The sequence below is a fragment of the Musca domestica genome, unplaced genomic scaffold (assembly GCF_030504385.1).
Source record: "Musca domestica strain aabys unplaced genomic scaffold, Musca_domestica.polishedcontigs.V.1.1 8, whole genome shotgun sequence".
NCBI classification, from domain to species: domain Eukaryota; kingdom Metazoa; phylum Arthropoda; class Insecta; order Diptera; family Muscidae; genus Musca; species Musca domestica.
In genome coordinates this window covers 15,138,535-15,151,105 of record NW_026712409.1, presented here as the reverse complement: position 1 = coordinate 15,151,105, position 12,571 = coordinate 15,138,535, and the positions used below count along the sequence as shown (strand labels likewise).

Genomic DNA, 12,571 nt, shown 5'->3' with positions numbered 1-12,571 from the left:
TGTTGTATGGGGTTTTTATATAAATTCAATGTATTTTCAAGGACTCCGGTCATTTGTAGGCAAACTCTGCGTATGAGTTACATGAATTATATGAAATCACTCATACGTTTTGGAACTGGAAACTAAATTGACACAACGTTGTCGCTTTGAAAATATTACACCCTTTCGTTACAGCAGTCCGTCTTAAAATAAATGTACAATTTTTATATCCTACACCATAGGTAGTATGGAGGAAATAATAATTTTAGATCCAAAAAATACAGGGTGAGATAAAAAAAAACTGCAACAAAGTCAAAAGCCATAATTTTTGCATTTTTTACATTTAATTGAATGAAAGCAAAAAATATCGGAAGTAGCATCAAATTTTAGAATAAGTTTATATTGTTCGAATTGGTCACCTTTGGCATGAATGTTGCTCTGGGGTATTTTGACCCATTCCCGGCGAAGCGCTTGCTTGAGGTGATCGACACTTCGGTATTTTTTAGTGCCAACCTTGCTTTCCAAAATACTCTAGATACAATAGTTCAATGGATTGGTATCCGGAGATTTTGGTGGCCATGTGCGCTGTAAATGAAACGAGGAACCTCATTTTGTAACAATTCTTGTCAGCAGTCTAAATTTGGTTGTAATTTTTGCATCTCACCCAGTAGGTATACGTTTTACTATAGCACCCATATAACGCTACTCCGAGATATTCGGTTTTTCTAGGATTTTCGTGACTTTATTTATAGGAATTGCGTCAAATATCGTATTTGACCTTTGTAATGGGCACATCAACCTAAAACGGAAAATCGTCTATGCGGGTCCGCGTCTTAGTATAGCCCCCCATACAACGGTACCTCCCTTTATTCGTTGTTTTGATGCTATTTGCGACACCGGAATTGGTCCAATTTCGTATTTGAAGTTAGGATTGGTTACTACAGCCTATCACAAAAAATTACTTATCCAGCATCACGACTTCGTATAGCCCCATATAAAGGTTTTGAGCGGTGTTTTTATACGGATTTTTTTTTTTTTTTTTTTTTTGAAAATTTTCCAGTTCCTTTCTAATGGTGGAGGATTTAAAAAGTTCGGCCCGCCCGCACTTATCTGCCTTTTTTACTTGTTAAATAATAATTACTCTTTTATTTATCTTTGATTCCCGGCCACTTTCTTCGAATCCATGTAAAATTTAGTGGCAGGGTTGAGGTGAATTCAAGCACACCAAGGAAATCCTCCTTCATACCCATTACATTTGCCATATGTCCATTTTTCACAAATCAAAAATTTTCCTTTTCCATTTTGTCAGGTACTTCATTTCGTGGTATTTTCCATAATTCGTGTACGTGTTTGTGTTTGTGTTCTATATTTGATTCCGAAATAATTTATTCCATTGCAAATTGTTAATAAATCATCATTTGAAAGGCATTTATATTTGAGAGAAATATTTTAAGTATTTTTAGAATATTTTTTTTTGTTCGGTATTTTTGGTTAGGCCGCTGCTAAAGGTATGAAGATGGAACGTCATGCCAACCTCGTCATCATCATCATCATCACTGGCATCGTCGAGAATTTGAAAATATTTCTATTTAATTTTATTGTGTAAAAGTTTTGCCACATGACGGAAATTTAGAAAAGAATTGCTGTAAGGTCAGGAATTAATGTCAGAGGTATGTGCAGTGAAAGGAATTGAAATGAAAAAATGAAAATAAATTCCTAGACTTGGAAATGGAACAATAGACAAGCAACCTGTTTATTAATTTATGGAAAATTTCTGGGGCCATACAGTTTTTGAGAGGAAAAATTTATTAATTATTATGACAAAAATCCCAGAGAGTTAAATATTATCAGGCGGCTATCGACAAATATATAGCATCGATTTATGACCGTTTATCCAAGAGTATACACTAGCCATTGCGACTAAAAAGGCTATGGTTTGGACTTGTAATCACATAGAGTTAATATTATTTTTCAAAGTCTAAGGCTATATGAATCATGGATTTTATTAAAACTATTTTAAATTTTTGTTAAAAATATTTTCCGTATTTTAAGGAGTGTTCTCTAAAAAAACTCGTATTTTTAAGAATATTTTTTAGGACATTCTGGAAAATCAGCCGCTGTAAAGAAACAATTTTCAAGGATTTTACAATTTTTTATATAATGTTCATAGGCAATACTTGCTAAAAAAAACTCGTAATTTTAAGAATATTTTTGGACAGGAAGTCGAATTTTTGAACAAAAGTTAAAAACTGATAAAAACAATTTTCAAGGATTTTTATAATTTTTTTAGCACTTCTCGGTTAAACCCTTGAAATTTCAATGGATATTTACTCTATTTTGTTACAATCCATTAAAAATCTATGGAGGAGTGCCTGAAAAAAATCATAAAAATTCTAGAAAATTGAAAATTATCAGTTGATTGACTATTTCTCTAAGAATGCATACTAGCCTTTGCGACTTAAAGCTATGGTTTGGGCTTGTGGAGTGAATATTATTTTTCAAGGTCCAAGGCTATATAAATCATGGATTTTATTAAAACTCCTTTTAATTTTTATCAAAAATATTTTACGTTTTATAAGGACCTTTCTTTAAAAAAAAACTAGTATTTTTAAGAATATTTTTTTACGACTCCCTCGCAAACTTTTCAGCCGCAAGTATGGAGTGCATAGAAGCGATTTTCAAGATTTTAAAATTTTTTATAATTTTTTTTAGACAATCCTCGGCAATCCTCGAATTTTACGGCAACTTTTTTTTAATTATGGATTGTATAAAAACAATTTTTAAGGGGTTTTTAAATTTTAATTTTAGACACTCCTCTTTAGATTTTAAATGGTCTTCTAAGAAAGTAGAGTAAATATCCATTAAAAATCTAAGAAGGAGTGTCTGAAAAAAAATTTATAAAAATCCTTGAAAATAGATTTTACATAATCCATAATTGTGCTTGAATAATTTGTTAGGAAATCTTGGTAAAAAATATTCTTAAAAAAAAAATAGTTATTTTTTATTAGCGAAAAGAGTAGTGAAATATCTGACTGACTGAATGAGAATCAACGCCCAGACGAAACGGCTGAAGCTAGAATCTTAAACATTTCTCAGGATAATCAGTCTTAGTGCGCAAGCGTGTGATATGGCTGGGTTTTCGGAAATTCGCACTAAAAAGGGTATGAAAAGTACTAAAATGTACTAAAAATTTAATTTATGTATTGCACGAACAGAATGCGCCAGAATTCTGAAATTTGGAATGAGAATCATTGATGGAGTGCAGGATAGATGTTTTTGAAATTTTTGAACTTTAAAGTTACGAAAAGTACTAAAATGTCCTAAAAATTTGGAACTTTTAGGACAAAACGAAATGAGCTAGAATTCTGAAAGTTGGAATGAAAGTCACTAATGGAGTGCAAGATAAATTTATCAAAGGGTTTTTGTAAATTCGAACTTTAAGGTAACGAAAAGTTCTAAAATGGTACTTAATTTTTAAAATGGTACTATTGGGTGTTATTTGAAGAGATAGAGCTAAAAACTTGAAATTTGGTCTGAGAATTAAGATTGGAAAGTAAATTTGATATATGAAGATGGTTTTAGAAATGTGTACCTAAGTGTAGGAAATGTACTGAATGGTACTAAATTTAAAACAGTGAACGGATAAAGCTGGAATTTTTAAATTTTGTACTGGGATTTGTGATAAAGAGCTGGTTTTGTTAATGTATGCTACAAGTGTACGAAAAGTACTAAAGGTACTAAATAGTACAGGAAAAGTACTTAATAGTACTATACTTAGTACAATTTGATATTGGATGAAAATATAGTGCTTGAAATCTGAAATGTTGTATAAGGGTCGCTGTTCATGCGTAGTCTGAAGGTATGGATGTTTTTTCCGAAATGTGTACTATAATTGTACGAAAAGTACAGAATGGTAATTTACTTGATATTGGGCGAAGGAATAAGATTAAATTTCTGAAATTGGATATTTAGATTACTGATGGTATGTGTGTTTGAGGTTTGGCTTTGGACATGCGTTCTAAATTTGTACCAAAAATACTAAATGGTACTATGTTGGGAACAGTTTGGTTTAGGGTGAATGGGTGAAGCAGGAATTTTTACATTTTGTATTGGGATCCCCGTTAGTCGTAGTTTTGTGATGAAGAGATGGTTCTGGAAATATGTACTACAGATGCAAGAAAAGTACTGAATGGTACTATATTTGGTACAATTTGGTATTAGTATGAACCAAGAGTGCTTAAATTCTGAGTTTTGGTATTAGGGTCGCTGGTCATATGTAGCCGGGGCAGACGGAGGTGGTTTCGGAAATGCGAACTATAACTGTACGAAAAGTACTAAATGATACTATAATTGGTATTGAGGTAGCTGGAATTCTTAAAGTTGCTAATGAGGTCTCTTTGGTATATAGTACTAAGTGGTAACAAGTTTTATTATTCGGAGAAGGGATAGAGCTGCAATCCCGAAATTTGATATTGAGATATCTATTGGTATCTGGAATTGAGATATGGAGATGGTGTACTATAATTGTATGAAAAGTACTAAATATTACCAATTTTGGTATTGAACGAAGGAATTGAGCTGAAAACCTGAAATATGATACAGATATCATGGTTGGTTTTTGTAGTTAGATATTGCAAATGTAGAGTAGATATTACAAATGTGTACTATAATTGCACAATATGTACTAAATAGTACTAAATTTGATACTGGGTGAAGGTATAAATCCAAAATCCTGAAATTTAATATACAGATGTCACTTTTAGAGATATGAAGGTCGTATTGGAAATGTGTACTATTTATGTACGAAAAGTACTAAGTGGTACTAAAATTAATATTGGGTAAAGGGATAGGACTGGAATTCTTAAATTTGATATCAAGGTCCAAGTTGGCATATAAGATTGAGATATAGAGATGGCTTAGGAAATGCGTACGATATTTGCTTAAAAAGTACTAAATTTGGTATTGATCTGAAATCCTTAAATTCGATACAGATGTCATTGTTGGTACCTGTGGTTAAGATATGGAGGTGGTTTTACAAATGTGCATTATAATTATTCGAAAAGTGTTAACTGATACTAAATTTGGTATTGGAGCTAGAATCCTCAAATTCCAAATTGAGGTGTCTGCTGATGTCTTAAATTGAGATATGGAGGGGGTTTTGGAAATGGACAACTGTTGGTGTCTGATGCGTAGTTAATTTTGGATACAATATGTTCAATGGTAAAATATCTTACAAAATTTGGTATTGGGTGAAGGGATATAGCTGAAATTCTGAAATTTGATATTGAGTTCAGTATTGGTTTCCAGGGCTTACATATAGAGACGTTGAAGAAATTTAGGCAGAAAGGTTGGATGTGGGTCCATTGTGCAATGGTTTTACTAATATTGCTCCTCGGTATACTTCATGTAAGATTTTGAAGACTTTTTCATTTTAATGCAAACATTTTTCAATTATTCCTTCCGAAAATGGAAACACTAATATTGTATATAAAATTTACTTCGATGACTGATTAAAATAATATTGGAAAACTGCAAAAAAAAAATATGAATTTTGAGTACTAAAAAGTCCCTTCACAATCTGTTGGTACGAATCTAAAATAAAAAGTTGCACTTTTCGCTGACGAAGTAGCGGGCCCGTACTAATTTTCTATACATTTTTCGACCTTTTAAACCCCCTCTGATCCATGCTGATGCTATTCATTTGATTTTCATTCCAATTTCTTGCACATAACCTGTTCCATTGTTTGATTACTAACAAAGATTTTATAGTTTCCAATCACCTGCAAAAAAATAAAAATAGAATAAAAATAAGTCCCCTGGCAACGAACTCGTTCGATGGCGATACATCAACCCAACGACTGGCGTTAGTAGTTGCGAACATAAAAATCATTTTCATTTGTTATGGGATTTCCTCAATGTGTTCAATAGTTTTTCATTGCTTTCCGTCGTCGATTTCCTCAGTTTTTGTTGTCGGAACGTAAAGTAAATAGTCGTCGCCCATAAACAATGTGCGTGTGTGTGAACGTGAAACGATTGATGTGTTGTCGCAATTATACGATTTGTTTATAACATCTTAAAGATAGTTTCAGAAGCGCACACACAGACACACTCATAAACACTAAAGGCAATTCGAATCAAAGGCAAACAGACAGATAAACTATTTGCGTATTTCGTATGTAAACAAAATGAAAAATCTAAATAATGGGGCGAAAACTATTGGGAAGTAGGGAAGGGAAAGACCCGGTGGTAAAAATATTTATATGGCATTTTATGCGCTCAGTCTATATTAAATTTATTTTTACACCCTACACCACATAGTGGTAAGGGTATTATGTCTTTGTGCATTTGTTTGTAACATGGAGAAGGAAGCGAGATAGATCCATAGCTACTTTTGAGGATCTCCATGGAATCACTTTCTGAGTTGATTTATTCATGTCAGTCCGTCCGTTCGTCTATCCATGTATTCTTGTGAACAAAATGCAGCTCGCATTTATTATCCGATTGAGATGAAATTTTCCAAACAACATTCGTTTGGCCAAAGGACGAACCCTATTGGAGAAAATCGGTAACAAATTAGATATAGCTCCCATATATATCTTCGTCTGATTTGCCCTTTATTGTGCACCAAACGTGTAATATCAGTCCGAATAGAACCAAATACAACCAAATTAGGCCTGAAAATAAAATGCCAAAATTTGATCGAAATCGGTTCAGATATAGCTATAGCTCCCATATACATTGTTCATCCGATTTGTTATTTTTGTCCTCCGCAGCCGTAATATGCACTCTGTAACAACAATATTTGGGGAAATATATCAAATGCAGCTCAGAAATACATTTGCTAAATTTTATCGAGATCGGTTCAGATAACTTCGTCCGATTTACATTTTATTGTACACCAAACGTCTAATATTTGCCCAAATGGGATGGAATTTGGCACATACGAACTCACGATTTTTATAGTCGGAAAGCCCAAAAAAAATTAAAAAAAATTGAAGTCTTTGAAAATTAATTTTGAATAAATTTTTTAGGTCTAGATGTCCTTGGAAAATATTTTAAAGGACTTGTCCTACAAAAATTATTTTCAGTAATTCGCAATTATTATAGCCGATTCACGTCCTTAAAAATTGCAGGTAATCCTAAACAGTCAGTCTATGCACTACAAAATAGTAGGAATTCCTAGAAAAATAATTTTGAAATATCCCCAATTTCTGTTGATAGGAAGTCCTTGGAATATAGTTATTTTTAAATATACACTATGCATGGTCCTTTTAACACTCTACGATTTTAACAACCCGAAAAAAATTTATAAATACAAGAAGTCCTTGAAAATTAATTTTGAATTAATTCACTAGGTCTAGATGTTCTTAGAAAATATTTTTAAAGGCCGACGATTCATGTCAGCAAATCCTTGAACAATTATTTTCAGTAATTCAACATTATTATATCCGGTCCACGTCCTTAAAAATTGTAGGAAATCTTTAAAAACTAATTTTGAAAATTCCTCAATTTATGTTGGCAGGAAGTCCTTGAAATATAATTTTGAAAAATTCAATATTTTTGGTCCTTTTAACACTCCACGATTTTTATAAGCCGAAGACCCTTGATTAATACAATATGTCCTTGAAATTAATTTCAAAAAATTCATAAAGTCAAAACGTTTTTGGAAAATATTTTTAAAGGGCGACGATTTCTGTCACGAAGTCCTTGGAATATAATTATAAACAAAAATCCACTATTCGCGGTCCTTTTAACATTCCACGATTTTTTAAACCCTGAAATTGATAAATGCAAAAAGTCCGTAAAAATAATTTGTGAATAAATGATGTCCTTGGAAAATATTTTAAAGGAAGAAGATTCTTGCCAGGAAGTCCTTGAAAAACTATTTTCAGTAATTCGCCATTTTTATACCCGATAAAAAATACCTGGAAATTTTTGAAATATAATTTTTAAAAAATGGAAAAGGGAAAATTAAAAAAAAGAATCCACGATTTGTAGGGTCAGGAAATCCTTGAATTTGATTTTAAAATAAACCTCAATTTATCTTTGCAGCGAGACCTTGAAAAATATTTTTGAAAAAATCCACTATTCTTGGTCAAGTTGCCTTTGGAAAATATGTTTAAAAACCCTTGGTTCTTATCAGAAAGTCCTTGAACAATCACTTCGAATAATCCCCAATTTTTATAGCCAGAAAGAATTTTAAAAACACTCAATTTCAAGAGCCTTTTTCAAGGACATCGCGGTAACATAACTCGTATTTTTTTAAGTTATTTCCTTAAGGATCCCTGCTTTAAATCCCATGTGTTTATTGTGGACTTTAGAAAAGTTCAAAAATTCTGATATTGCTTCACCTACACACACATGTACACCACATGTGTGTGTGTGATAGTATTTATATCGCCATGTACTTTGAAAATCACGTTGGCATATCTAATAATGGTTTATTGCCAGTCTTAACGGTTGCTTGTACCCGAGTCAGCAAAACGTCAGCCAAGTAAGAAGACCTTAAATAAACATTGTCGGCCATTTCATTCATCCGTTCATAATCAATCAATAAATGGTGATTCCTCTCCCAGCTGCCACACCTCGTGAGTCATGCCACTGTAATGAGAGGTGGCAAATTTGTGGTTAAGCTAAGCAAACTCTTTGATTCGCCAATAATCGACACATTTCATGGACACACGATGAGGTAAATGGATGTGGTGTTACAAAAAATGTGGGAGGGGCATTCATGTATGCTCGTATGTGAAAACAGTACAACAGTGTTATAATGAACGCTTTGGGAGCGAAATTTCTCTTCGCAAAGATGAGAGCCAATTACGAGCTTCTTTCAAGGGATGTAGATAAAATAGCAATCAGAGAAATTCATATAAGGAATTTTTAGTTAGAAATAGAGTATAATCTTTATGGAGCTGTTGTAGGGTCATACTGTTACACCAGGTCGTACTGTATTACACATTCATCTCCATTAAAATATCTACATAGATTTCACCGAAAATTATTCATTAAGCGAAAATACATTATTACAGTAAATATGAGTTTCTATCATTCTCCTGAGTGGCCGTCTGGATTAACTGTTGCAAATCATTGTAAATATTTCATTTGATGTAAAACATTATTGAAAAATTTTAAAATTGAAATTAAATATTAATAACAAAAATTTTGAAATTTATTTTAATGATTCATATTGAAGAAAAAATAAAAATAATTACGAGACTATGCACTTAATAAGGAATTTAATAAAATAAATGATGGAAGGTTACTTTCAAGTTTTCTATATGTGGCTAAATGGCTTTCAAGAGAAAGAATTCTTTCTACAAATCTGCTAAGGATTGAAGACCTTTCTTGGGTATTCTACAGGACTCCTTTAGATAATATACCATCAACACTCTAAAAATCCAAAATTGAAACAATTGAACTCTTTAATTTCTATAAAAAAAAAAAAAAAAAAAAAAAAAAAAAAAAAAAAAAAAAGCCGAACTTTGAATACCCTCCACCATTTGGAACGAATTTGGAAATAAAATCCTGAAAAAATGTTGGTAAAATTTTAAAAATACCGAATATTGCCGTTATATTGGTGCCTATACGACGTGGACCCACACAGGCATTATTTGTCATGAGTCATTACCAAATTCAAATTCGGAACTTGAAATAAACGCGAGTAATGTAGCTAAAATCATCAAAGTATAGAATATAGGGAGGTACCGTTTTATCGGAGCTGTGCGAAGACCTGAACCTGCGTAGACAATTTTTTGTCACAGGCTGTAGCATCCATTACGAACTTCAAATACGACATTTCAAACAACTTCGGTGAGTATTGTACCTAAACTCGTCAAAATACCGAATATAGGGAGGTACTGGTATATGGGGCCTATACGAAGACCTGGACCTGCATTGACAATTTTCTGTCTTAGGCTGTAGTATCCATTACAAACTCTAAATTCGGAATTTGAAAAAATGTTGGTGAATAAAGACGCTAAAATCACCAAAATACCGAATATAGGGAGGTACCATTATATGGGGGCTATACGAAGAAGTGGACCTGCACAGACAATTTTCTGTCTTAGGCTGTAGTATCCATTTGGAACTTTAAATACCAAATTTTAAACAATTCCCATTAATAATGTCGCTAAAATCATCAAAATACCGAATATCGGGAGGTACCGTTATATGGGGGCTATATGAAAACGTGCACCTACATGGAACTTAACCTGCCTACTGTAAAAATAAACCTGTGTGCAAAATTTTAGCCTTGTATCTCGTTCGAAAGATAGCGTGATTACAACAGACGGACAGACAGACAGACAGACGTACGGAAATCGATAAATCGACATAGAATTTTACGCTGATCAAGAATATATATACTTTGTTGGGCCTGACATGAGTATTTCGAGGAGTTACAAACGGAATGACAAAGTTAATATACCCTCCATAGTATGGTGGAGTGTATAAAAAATAATAAATACAAGAAGTCCTTAAAAATGAATTTTGAATTAATTCACTAGGTCTAGATGTGCTTGGAAAATATTTTTAAATGACAACCATTCTTGTCAGGAATTCCTGAAAAAATATTTTCAGTAATTCACCATTATTATATTCGGTCCACGTCCTTAAAAATTGTAGGAAATCCTTGGAAACTCATTTTGAAACATCCCCAATTTATGTGGGCAGGAGGTCCTTGAAGTATAATTTTGAAAAAAATCCACTATTCTTAATCCTTTTAACACACTACCATTTTTATAGACCGGAAGTCCTAGGAAAAATTGATTAAAACAATATGTCCTTGAAATTAATTTTAAAAAAATTCATAAAGTCAAAATGTTCTTGGAAAATAGTTTTAAAGGACGACGAGGGAGACGACGACGTGTAGACCAATGTATCCTATCTTTATAACCGACCTTGTGTTAGTAGATGCTTATTTCGGATTTTATAAACATTTTGGTTATTCAAAACTTTGACCTTTTGTGGGGGAGGTACAAGAGACAGTGGACCAGATCGTGGGTTCATAAAAATATTGGGATGTGTGAAATTTGAAGACAATCGGACTCTTATATAACACTATATAAGAGTTGTAATTATTGAAAATGTTGACCATTTGTGGGGGGAAGCACTTCATGGAGTGGACCCATCATAATATACATATATTTTTGCAACTGACTCAAAACTGACGTAAATATTAGGATTTGCAACAATGGATCAAAAAATCGGGTCATTGATTCTCTTTCTATGCAGAAAATATATTTTTCGAAAATTGCGAGGTTTTGTGGGGAGGTACCAGAGGGAGTGGACCTATATATTTCATCTTGATACCAGATCGCGGATTTATAAAAATATTGGGATGTATGAAATTTGAAGACAATCGGACTCTTATATAACATTGTATAAGAGTTGTAATTATTGAAAATGTTGACCATTTGTGGGGGAGGCACTTCATGGCACCTGACTTAGAACTGACATAAATATTAGGATTTGCCAAGTTAAATCAAAATCGGGTCATTGATTCTCTTTCAGTGAAAAGAAAATATATTTTTTCGAAAATTTCAAGGTTTTGTGTTGAAGTACCAGAAGGAGTGGACCGATTTATCCCATTTTAACACCAGACCTTGAGTTCATAAAAATATTGGTATGTGTGAAATTTGAAGACAATCGGACTCCTAAATCGCATTTTAAAAGAGTTGTAATTATTCAAAATTTTTACCCTTTGTGGGGGAGGTACTTGATAGAGTGGACCGATATTGTCCATTTTCGCACCTGGCCAAGCACTGTCGCAAATATTAGGATTTGCAAAGTCGGATTATTGTTTCTCCTTCCGTGCAGAAAATATATTTTTTTTTAAATTTCGAAGTTTTGTGGGGAGGTACAAGAAGAAATGGACCGATATTGCCCATCTCCGAACTCGATTTAAGTTTCACAAATATTATGATATCCCAAGATTGGACCAAATCGGGTACTCCCTTCCGCCAGACAGACGGACGGACCGACGGACGGACATCGCTAGATCGACTCCAAATGTTCTGAAACGAATTTGATCCAAAAGGACCTAGGGTCTAAAACCATTATTTAGACTAGGCACGTTTTGACCGTATCAAATGATATATAACTTCGGTAGCCATATGGCTGAGGGTATAATCAAGATTTAAAAGTAAGTTTGGCATATGAGGGTGGTTTTGGAAATTTGTACTAAGACTGCGTACTGTACTAGGTGCTACTAAATTTCGTTGAGGGTGAGACGATGATGTATGAAATTGGGATGTATGAAATTTGAAGACAATCGGACTCTTATATAACACTGTATAAGAGTTGTAATTATTGAAAATGTTGACCATTTGTGGGGGAGGCACTTCGTGGAGTGGATCGATAATATACATAAATTTTTGCACTTGACGTAAATATTAGGATTTGCAAAGTTGGATCAAAATCGGGTCATTGATTCTCTTTCAGTGAAAAGAAAATATATTTTTTCGAAAATTTCGAGGTTTTATGGGGAGGTACCAGAGGGAGTGGACCGATATATTCCATTTTAATACCAGACCTTGGGTTAATAAAAATATTGGGATGTGTGAAATTTGAAGACAATCGGACTCCTAAATCG

General features: G+C 33.1%; 2 protein-coding genes across 6 annotated transcripts in view; one reads left to right on the top strand and one right to left on the bottom strand.

The window, feature by feature from the left end:
• Positions 1–12,571, top strand: part of LOC101892653 (troponin C) — a 519,923-nt gene that overhangs the window by 861 nt on the left and 506,491 nt on the right. The gene's annotated exons all lie outside the window — the stretch shown is intronic.
• Positions 1–12,571, bottom strand: part of LOC101897106 (diacylglycerol kinase 1) — a 272,567-nt gene that overhangs the window by 182,236 nt on the left and 77,760 nt on the right. The window lies entirely within an intron of this gene.